General features: G+C 47.9%; 1 protein-coding gene across 2 annotated transcripts in view; it reads left to right on the top strand.

Moving 5' to 3' along the window:
* The first annotated feature begins 10280 nt into the window (after positions 1-10280).
* The window catches only part of PSD4 (pleckstrin and Sec7 domain containing 4), a 35302-nt gene continuing 34280 nt past the window's right edge, over positions 10281-11302 (top strand). For both annotated transcript variants that reach the window (XM_049652116.1, XM_049652115.1), the window contains exon 1: positions 10281-10448. The gene's annotated coding sequence lies outside the window, so the exon portion shown is untranslated. The remainder of the gene's footprint in view (positions 10449-11302) is intronic.

The following is an 11302-nucleotide window of genomic DNA, read 5'->3' as shown; positions in this document are numbered from 1 at the left end:
TCCTCAGAGGAGGTCACCCTCCAGTCACCTCTCTCTTCCTCGTGTGTAAGGTGCAAGTAGCCACACCTGCTCCCCGGGGACAACATAGGGATGAAATGAGATGGTCTGGGTGCCGTGCCGTGTGTCAGAAAAGGGCGCACGTGACTCATAGATTTGCAGTCCTGGTAAAGGGAGAAGTTCGGGGCGGAAAACCCTTCCCGGGTTGATGGTGACAATAGCAGCGACACTTGTGAGGCCCTGCAGCCACCCTGCCCTCCTATTACAGAAGGGGAAACCTGAGGCTCAGACCCTTCACATGATTAGGTCAAGTTGCTGCCGCGGGTAAGTAGCAGGCGAGGCAGCGGGGGCGGGGGGGGGGGGGGGGGGGGGGGGGGGGGGGGGTCAGGCCCTGATCTCTGGTATTTCCTGGCTCTCCTGTCGGCAACAGGTGCTCATGCGCAGGTTTGTTAGTGTCTTGAAGCCTCAGTTTCCTCATCTCTAAATGCAGGTAACTGCTAATGCGCAGGGCTGGCTTCTCTCATTCAGTCTTTGCACTATTACCATGGTGGTGTGCTTACCATTATTAGTTCCGCCAAGAGTCAGTGCTCAAGGGAATCTTCTCTAAAGCCTTGTTGCTCTAAGTGTGGTATACAGATCAGCAGCAGCAGCATTTGGGAGTTAAAATGCAGAGTCCCAGGCCTCGTGCCAGACTTACTGACGTAAGATCTTCTTCTTCAGCAGGTCTCCAGGTAAGTCAATGCAGGTTAAAGTTTAAGAAGTTCTGCTTCAGGGCGCCTGGGTGGCTCAGTCAGTTAAGCGTCTGACTCTTGATTTCGGCTCAGGTCATGGTCTCACGGTTCATGAGATCAAGCCTCGAGCTGGGCTCTGTGCTGACAGCGGAAGAGCCTGCTTTGGAGTCTCTCTCTCCCTCTCTCTCTGCCCCTCCTTCCCACATACTCTCTCAAAATAAATAAACTTAAAAAGAATCAGCCTCAAAGCGTAGCAGTTATGCGGTATATAAACTCAGGCATATCTGTTAAACTGACTCTCATAGTTATAAACCCAACCCATGTCCTCAACATCTCTCCCACTCGCTCACTGACGACACCAAAAACTCCCCTCTTAAGATCTCCTTACTCCGGCTTCAAGTGTTCTTTAAGGGAGGAAAAGCCTTAAGCCCTTTCCATCCTGCTAGAACATCGGCTCCACCCATGCAGAGATTTTCATCTGTTTTGTTCGATGATGTATCCTAAGTACCTAGATCAACACTTGGAATGTAGTGGGTGCCCAGTAAATAGTGGATGAATAAACGAGTTGGCCATTGATATATCCATTGGAATTAATGTATTACACGGCTCCGAAAATTTGGGAAGACAGGGAACTTAGGCCAGGGAAGTTTTGAAAGAGGCCTAGAGAAAGGGAAAAGACCAGGGTGTTGCGGGTTCCAGGGATTTGGGAGCTCATCACGGAGAAAGAAATGACCACAAGGTGGCAGCACACACGGGCTTTTACTGAGCCACTCTATGACGGGTGTGCTTCCAGAGAAGTCTGTCCAGAGACTAGTCAGTAGTAAGTTGCTACTTAGGAAGAGAGGCAGGCATGGGGACTTGGGGGAGAGGGGACGCATGTGGCTGGGTGATGTCACTCGGCAGCACAGCGGGGAACTTCTGGGTCAGAGAGCTCCAAAACACATCAGCAGCTTGGGGTCTTTACGGCCTGGGGCTTATCCATGGTTAGCAGATGTTGGGAACAGTTTTGTGGGGTATGCAAAGCAGGCAGGCTCTCACTGGCTAAAAACGTGCTTATTTGGGTGATGTTTAAAACACTTAGTTGTGGAAACATTTGAGTTGGGCCTCAGGTGGGCTTTTAAGCTAATAGGTCTCAGCTACTGTGAAGAAATCAACTACCTGGGGGCCAGTGAGCAGAGGCCACCGTTGGCTCATTTACGTGACACAGGGTCTGGGACGTGGCTCAGGAAAGGCCGGCCTGGGCAGTCTGTTAAGTGACAGTTTTGTGCAAGTAGGAGGCAGTCCCGGTGGCTGGGAGGTGGGGAGTTCGGGGTGGTGGGGGTGGGGGGGAGTACAGAGCACAGGGAGGAAAGATGAACAAGCATCTGAGAGGAAGGGGACCTTTTCACGTTGAGGCCTGACTGCCCTGCAGGGCCGCAGCAGAGCAGAACAGCTAATTCGAAAATTCGAAACTGAATATACAGGCCTCCAGTCTTTAAGGCCTTAAGAGTCTAGCCAGAATCTCCCTACTAACCGGCTGGGTGACCTTGGCCACACGCCGTCTCCTCTCTGGGCCTCAGTATTCTCACTTATAAGTGGACGGGATTAGACTAGGTCTGTGGTTCTCATTAGGCTCACCTGTGGAGCCTTACCAAAAAAATGATGGCAATGCCCAACCCCACCTCCAGCGACTGGTTTGGGGGTGGTCGGGGCACGCCCAGGTCAAGACCCCCTGGACCAGAAGGCTCCTGAGTTCAAGTCTTCCCAGGGGCTCAGAAGGAACCCTGCCTAGTGGCATCTATAAATGCAAAGGAGAAATGGTCCTTAACTTCAGAGAAAGGCTCTTTACCAAGTCAGCACTGTATTTTGACTATATATATATATATATATATATATTTATTTGTTTATTTCAGAGAGAGAGAGAGAGAGAACCAGGGAGACGGGCAGAGGGAGAGAGCAAGAGAATCCTAAGCAGGTTCCATGCACAGCACAGAGCCTGACATGGGGCTTGATCCCACAATCCTGGGATCACGACCTGAGTCGAAATCAGGAGTTGGGACGCTCAACCGACTGAACCACCCAAGTGCCCCTATTTTGACTATATTTTGAGTTGAAGGTAGGTTTTCTATCTTCTCAGTCTGGTTATGATCATCTTCAAACTTCATTTTTTTTTTTTTGGCATAAATTATGCCATAATAGGAGATGTTAAATTGAGGTAAAATTCTTGAAATCTTGGGGAAACCAAATAATTTTGTGTTTTCTCTTCATACAAGTGAAATCCCTAATCATAGTGGCAAATCTTAACATGCTTGATATTGAACCCAACTCTCAAAAAAGTTCGGAGATGGTGAAATATGTGTGTTATCTGCAAACCTGAGGGAGCCTAACTAGAGGGACGTTCAACTTGCAAAAGAATGTTTTGCCTCTGGGTCTTCTGTTCAATAAAGTATGTGGGGGTTAAAACAACATCAACAACAAAAAATCCAAATAAAAAAACAACCCAAGGAAGAGTTAAAAAAAAATGTCCACCAGAGGTCAGCATTTTACTGAAGATAATCCTACATGCCTGCCTGCCATCTCCACTCTGGAAAGAACCTCGAGATGATAAATAATTAGTTCAGTTCATGTGCTCAGGCTGGTGAAGGTCCACTCATCAAAAACTCTCTAAGAAATAGCTGGGTTTTCATGCCAAGGGAAGTATATTCTCATTCAATCTATCAAACAAGCTGTAGGTCAGTCCTAATTTGAACTATTTGCCGCATAGAGTACGTGGAGGGCCTGAACCCTGATAAGTATCCAACAAATGTCTGTTTTTCCAAAGGGTGAGACTCAGGAAATTCTAAAGGTCCTCTTGTATCTGCTTGAAAATCCACATCCTGTGGTTCTGTTTCCAGCTGAGGGCCTGGTGGCCGGATGATCGGATGATCGATTGACATGTAGAATTAACCACCATGCCCCTGCCCCACTGGGGGGGAGGATACCCACCCAGCCCACCAGAACTCAACACAGGACCCCCGTTGACACTCTTTTTGTGCCGGAAAGGGGCTAATGGAGCTAACAAAAGACAGATAAGCAAAAAAAGCCGGTGAGGAACGGATCCAGATCCCTAGAGGGAACAGCCCTGCCTTCATCCTCTCCCCAGGGAAAGCTGACCCAGAGTCAGAGGACCCGGGGTAGCAGCAGAGGTCATTGATCTTAGTGGTCAGTGACCTTAAACTGTGGCACCTGCCACCTTCACTCGGAGGGTCTCCCTGCCAAGGGATGAGAATGTCTTGTTCTCAGAGTCAAGGCACCCTCTTCCTTGGGTCTTGATGGAGTCACTCTGGCATCTTCTTTTTTCTCCTTGGCACCATTCTTTATTAGTCATGGAAGTTTTCTTTCCTTTCACCGAAGGCCTGTGGCTGAAGCCCAGGGATGGGGGGAAGTAGGCAGGGGCTAGATCCTGCCGGGCCTGGCCGGTCACGGAAAGGACCACAGTCTGTGTCCTAAGGCATGAACAGACCTTGGAAACTCTGAAGCTTACCCTGTCAGCACCCCATGTCCCATTTTGGGGCACACACTCTCTTCCTCAACACCACCGGATTCCTAGTCAACCTTCATATCCAGGTTCCTGGGCAACATTTTCCGTGAAGCCACGGAGGACCACGTGTAACCTATGTGTAACCCTCAGTAACCCACTCTCTTGAAACCTCTGCAAGAGACTGGGGCTTAGACCCCTGGTCTGCATAGGACCGATGAGGCCTTTCCAAGTGTGCGTGTTTTAACCCTCCCCTGAATGCCTGAAGGCGGGGACTCAGCATTTTGTGACCTCCAGAACACTTAAGCCACTTACCTGAAACTGATGAAAATGCTTTGCAAACATATTCCGAAGTGTGTTAATTTCATAGGCACTTCCCATTTATCTTTCCTCTTCTTACTCTACCCGGCGTGTTTCCTCTTCTTCCCTGAGGCCTCTGTACAAACGGCACCTTATCAGGTCTTTTCTGCCTGCCCCCCGCCCATCTCAAGTAGAATTCTACCCCCCAAAGCCACATGTATCTCCCTTACTTGCTATCTCTGTACCTTGTTTTATTTTTCTTTCTGGCAATGATTGCCTCTGACATGATCCATATTTTGCTTGTTTGCTTATTTAATCTATTGCCCTACTACATTTTAAGTTTCATTAAGGCAGGGACATTTCCCCACATCAGTGCGCGATTATTAATTCAATAGTCTTCAGCAGCATCTACTCTATGTCAGTTCCTGGTGCTGGAGACAATACCCAGAGTGCTCCCTCACAAGCTTGGCCAGGACTAAAAACCAGTTCAAATATACGCATAATTGGTAGTATTTTTACATGGTTAAAATTCGTATTCCAGTCCTTGTCTCCTTTCTTGTGGGCAGTGTTGTGAAACAACAACGCCTTTTCCTGGGGTAGCTATGGGGGCCCATGGATACCACTTGGGCATCTCTATGTCCTTATTGTGAGAGCCACGAAAATCTCAGAGATGTGACAGAATCATCTGGGAAGAAAAAGAAAGGCTTGAATCGTGAAAGAAGGGTCCCAGCAGAGACAGCGTGAGCCACAATGAGAACTGACTAGGAGACGCCATCGTCCTAAACATCCGCTGGCTTCCCCACCCCATAGTGCAGGATCCCAAGGTCCAGTCTAGCGCCTTGTTCTCGGCCCTTCTCTTTCCCTAAAGACCATTCCCCACCACTCTAGCTGCTGGCCCCCAGTGCACACCTTGCTGTTGCTGTCTCTGTAAAGGAGCTTATATCTCCTGACCTCCCTCCACCCCAGGTAGGTCCAGAGCTCACCTATGCATTTCCAAACACATCCCAAAGAGCTCTGCTAAGCACAGGGCCCATGTGCTCCAGGAGGGCCAGAACTTTCGATTGATGGCTGTGTTTCACATCAAATTCTTGAGCCAGGGCTTCCAAACTTTCAGACCAGAACAAACCACCTGGTGAAAGTCCTTGTGTTTAGCCCTCTCTGAGGTGGTCAGGAGGACGTGTACTGCCGTCAGCAGAGGGGAGGGGAGCCAGCAGCACAGAGGGCTGGTGTCCAGGTGGGCCCTTTGCTGGTAGAGAAGGTGGCGTATCGATAGAAATCCCTGATTTGAAGCCAGAAGGCTCGGGGATAAGGTCCAGCTCCACCATTGAATAGCCGGAGGATTCTGAACAAGCCACTTACACTTCTTGAAGATCATTTTATTCATTTGGAAAAGCAAGATCATACTTCCCAGAGCCATTTTGACGATTAAATAACATACGTAAACGTACTCCATATAAAAGCTCTCTGTAGAAAACCATTTTAGTAATGTTATAACCCAAGTGTCTCCAGATGTCTCTAGGCTACAGAAACAAAGCAAATCCCACCATCTGCAGGTCTGGATCCCGTTCCAGCTTTCCCTTGAGCCCCTCACTGCCCCATGACGTGAAGCCACCCCACCCCCACCCCAGAACTTCTGGAGTGACCCAGTAAGGGGCCCTCACTCATTTGGTCACCACTTACTTCCCTCCTCACCCTATTCATCAATGTCTACACCAACGGCCATCTCTCTAGATAATCCCAGAGCCTCCAGTTCCCATGGTGCCCAAGTGGGTTCTGAGACAGAGAAAGGACATCTATTTCTCCAGCTCTTGTACCACTAGATGGCACTTGTCCCTCCAAAAAGCGCTCAGTGGCCCTTCCGTTCCCAGTGAAAAACCTGGTCTGTGATCATTTGATCCGATGAGACACACATTCCCAAGAAGCGGCAGCCAGTTTCCCAAAGTCTGATCCTGATTTGGGAAGGAAACCTACGGAAGCCATGCGCAGAGATGCCGTCCTGCCTCTCCTCCTCACACTGCCCAGAGAGCCTCGTCTTCGGAGGATGGTTTCTGCTTTGCAAATGCAAAATCCAAAGATGCCATTCTTCACCCAGAGCGAAGGATCCATCTGCCCCCAGTGCCTTTCCAAGCATTCATTTTTTTTTTCTCATGACAAAATCGCTCGCTGCTTTGCAACCACGGTTTCTCACTCAACGCAATGCTTTTGAGATTCATCCACGTGTTGTGGGCAATCAGATCACTTCTTTCTATTTGCTGAGCCCTATTCCAACTTAGGAATAGTTCGCAACTGTTCAGTCATGGACTTTGGGGTTGTTTCCAGTTTTTGTATTTGATAAATGAAGCAGTTGTGAATATCCTTTTGGATAAGTCTTCTCACTGACATTTATTTTTCATTCTCTTAGTAAACTGCTAGGAGTGGCATGTCTGAGGTCAATGGCAGATGTGTTTCGTTTTATAAGAAGTGGCCAAACTGCTTTCCGAAAAAGTTGCACCTTTTTTCTACATCAGCAAAGTGACAGTTGTTTAACTTCCTTGCCAATAATTGGTATTATCAGTATTCGAATTTTAGCCATTCTTTTTGGGGGTGGGTGATGTGGTATCTCATTGTAGCTTTATTCAGCACGAATGATATGGAGCATCATTTCATGTGCTTTTTTGGCCATTTGCTTATCTTTCAGTGTAAAGTGTCTGTTCAAATCTATTGGCCTTTATTTTAATTGAGTGATGTGTCTTTTTATTGCTGATTTGTGGCACTTGATTTAACCTGGATACAATTCTTTCGTCAGATATTTTCTCCCAATCTGGAATTTGCTTGTTCATTTTCCTAACAGGGTATTTTGGTGAACAGAATTGAAAAAGATTTAAGTCCAATTATTATTATAAGAAATCTTGGCAATCCCCTTACAAAGCTGCAATAATTATCTCCTTGTTTTCTTCTAGATATTTTATAGTTCCAGCTTTTATAGTTAGGTCTATGATCTATTTTGAGTTCATTTTTATGTGTGATGAGAACTGAGGCACAAGGTTCTTTTTTTTTTTTTTTTCCTTTTGTGATAGCTTTGAGATATCATCATTCACATGGCATACAATTCAACCTTTAAAGCGTACAATCCAATGGTTTTTAGTACTGGGATGGTTAACTTTATGTGTTGGCAGAGCTAAGAGATGCCCAGGTAGCTGGTAAAACATTATTTTGGGGTGTGTCTGTCAGGGAGTTTCTGGAAGATGTTAGCATTAAATCGGTAGACTAAGTAAAGAAGATCGCCCTCACCAATGCTGGTGGACATCATCCAATCTATTGAAAAAAACCATAATGGCAGAGGACGGGTGAATTTGCTCTCTTTGCTTGGCCTGGGATATCCGTCTTCTTCTCCTGCCCTTACATATCAGCTCCCCTGGCCTTTGGACTCAGACTGGGACTTACACCAACCGTGTTCCTGGTTGGTGGTTCTCCAGCCTATAGAAGGAGGATCAGGAGCCAATTCCTATAATAAACCTCCCCTTTCATGTAAATCTCTCTCTATATCCTGTTGGCTCTACTTCTCCGGAGAACTCTCATATAAGCATTTGTGTAGCACTGTGCAACTATCGCCACAATGATTTTCATCCTTTTCTGTACCCCAGACACAAACCCCATATTTTTACCAGTGACTTACCGTTTCCCCTTTTCCCTAGTCCTAGGCAACCAAGAATCTATGGATTTGCCTATTCTGAACATTTTATATGAATGGCATCATGCAACGTGTGGTCTTTTGTGACGGAGTTCTTTCACTTAGCAAAATGCTTCTGAAATTAATCCATATTGTCGTATCACATATCTGATGGGCTGACTGATATTCCACTGTATGTATACACTGCATTTGGTTTATTCGTTCATCAGTTGATTGACATGTGGGTTGTTCTACTTTTGGCGACTATGAATAATGTTGCTATAAACATTCCTGTACAAATTTTTGTATGGGGATATATTTTCACTTTTCTTGGGTATAAACCAAAAAGCGTAATTGCTAGGTAATATGGTACTTCTAGTTCTAACCTTTGAGGGACTGCCCAACTGTTTTCCAAAGTTGCTAGATCATTTTATAATCCCACAAGCAGTATATAAGGGTTCTAGTTTCTCTACAGTCTTACCAACAGAGAGATTACCTTTTTTTTTTCAATATGTAAAATGTATTGTCAGATTGGTTTCCATACCTGTCTTTTTTATTATAGTCAACCTAATGTGTGAAGTAGTCTCTCATGGTGGTTTTGATTTGCATTTCTCTGATGGCTAATGATGTTGAACATCTTTTTTTTGTATGCTTATTAGCCATTTGTGTACCTTTCTTTGGAAAAATGTTTATTCAGACCCTTTGCCCATTTTTTAGTTGGGTTGTCTTTTTGTTATTGTTTACTCTAGATACAAGTCCCAAGGTTCATTTTTATCATAGGGATTTCTAGATGTCCCAGAACAATTTGTGGAAAGACTTTTCTTTCTCCATTGAATTACCTGGATGCCTTTGTCAGGAGGTGCCAATTGATCATATATGTGTGGATCTATATTTAGACAGTCTAATTCTGCTACATTAATCTGTTTGTCTGTCTTTATGCCATTTTGGTTTGAAGTGTTTCCTAATTTTCCCTGTGATGTCTTCTTTGACCCATGAGTTGTTTGGAGGTGTCTTGCTTGACGTGGCATTTTCTAGATAAAATACTGCTGTCGATTTGTAAATTAATTCCATTGCGATCGAGAAGATACCATCTATATGGGTTGACCTAATGAAATTTAGTGATTGTTTTATACCCAGTCTATATGGTCAGTCTTCATCCTTCTAGCCCAGAGTGCCTTGTCAATGCCCGACATACACGCAGCAGGTATGCGGTGAAAGTTTGGAGAGTGAACAAAAGAATTAATAAGTTGTAGGATTGTTGACCTGGCATCAGGCCCCCTCTAAAAAGCACCAAAGCATCAGCATTGCATGGTAATGTAGAGCATGGACCCTGGGTCCTTCTGACTTGGGCAGGTTACTTAACCTCAGTTTCCTCATTAAGTGAAAAGTTTCCTACCTCATAGGGGAGTTGCAAGGATTACATGTGTTAAGACAGGTAGAGAGCTACTGCTCTCTAGTTAACACAGTATACATTAGCTGTTGTTCCTCGTGGAGAACGTGGTCAGCTCCATTTTAGGCAGCATCAGATAAAGAGGCAGTTTCTCCGGGTCGCCAGTCTCTACCAGAGTTAAGATATCACAGGCTATGTTGGAAGAATAGAATCACTTAACTCAGACTTTCACATATGGTGCCTTAATAGCTACAGAAATAGAAACTAGATCGTGCCATGAACTGGGATCCTGGAAAATAGAAGCTTCTTGCCAATGTCAACTTATGTCTGAGGATGTGTTTGCTAAAATATGCTCGTTTCAAAACACAACTATTTGCCATCATGCCACCAATTCCCAAACCAGCGAGCAGAAGTTCTCTGTAAGTGGACAGTCACAGCTGAAATTCTGGACTCCACTCAGACCGTTTTTTCCTGCCCCTGTGAAATACACACAAGCAGTGAGTTTGCAGGAATTCAGAGCAGCGCCCAGCTCGAGGCGTGCGCACATCTGGGTCTGGCCTCAGTTTCCGGTTTCTGGGCCCAGAGACCGAGCGGAGGGCTCCGCCGCGGGCAGCTCAGCCCGGGAGAGCGCAGGCGGGCGGCGTAGCCCGCGCCGCCGCCGTCAGACCAGTCGGACGGCTTCGCCCCCAGCCCGCCCCTCCCTGCCCGCGCCGCCGCCCTCCCTCCCGGAAACCCAGTCCCTCCCGCGAGCGCCCGAGCTGGACGCGCCCGGCCCCGCGCAGTCACCGCCCGCAGCCCTCGCGGTCCCGGCCCGCGCCTGGGCGCCGGGCCATGGGGCAGCCGGGCCGGCGGGAGAGGCCGGAGCAGGAGCCCGGCGGGAAGTGGGTAAGGGCACGTGGGGAGGCCGGGCGGGGGCGGCCCCGCCGCCCTCGACAGCGACAGTGTGCGGGACACGGGGCGCCGAGCCGGGGAGCACCTGCGCGGGGCTGTGGGGACTTGCGCTGAGGTCACCGGGGGTCTGCGGACCGGAAGAGCGGGAACAGGCCGCAGGAGGGTGGACAGTGAGCGCGGAGTGGGGGGGCGGGCTCTCAGAATCCAACCTGATCTGGTGACAGGGATGGCACACAGTGGCGACTGTGCCCCACTGGGACAGTCTGCCCGGGCCTGCCCTGCGGTGGCTCCACAGGCTCCTCCAGAGGGGCTGCATGGATCTCGGCTCCAGTATTAAAACTGGGTGACACGAGGGCTTTCCTGCTAATTTCTATTGCCCTGTGCCTCCAGTGACCTCAGACCTCCTCCCTGCCCCCTTGGATGCCGGCCCCTCTCCTTGCCCTTCTGGGTGTCTGGCCAGAAAACATCAGAGATTTCTGGAAAGGTAAACAGTGTCTGCTCAGCTGACAAACTCACATCCCCGCTCGGTTCCTTTCTGGTCTAGAATTTAGTCTGGCTTGTCCTTTTGGCAGGACGAGGGAGCCAGGATTGGGAGTTCTTTGCTGGTTTTTTCCATGCTGCAAGATGGATTTTGCTGCTCTGGTCAATGCGCTCACCCAGACCCCTGTGTCTGTGGCCTGCACGTCTAGGTCAGGAGGCCGGCATCAAAGTGAGGACCTGGGCAACTTGGGGCTCCACCTGCCCTTGAACCGCATTAGCCCAGCCCTTTCCCCAGCCCAGAGCTGATTGAATGTAATTAGCAACTAATTGAATGTCTATGAGCCCCTCTGCATAAGAAATACACCAAG

Source organism: Panthera uncia (assembly GCF_023721935.1).
Source record: "Panthera uncia isolate 11264 chromosome A3 unlocalized genomic scaffold, Puncia_PCG_1.0 HiC_scaffold_12, whole genome shotgun sequence".
NCBI lineage: Eukaryota > Metazoa > Chordata > Mammalia > Carnivora > Felidae > Panthera > Panthera uncia.
The sequence above is the reverse complement of the archived record's forward strand: the minus strand, read 5'-3'. Positions and strand labels throughout refer to the sequence as shown.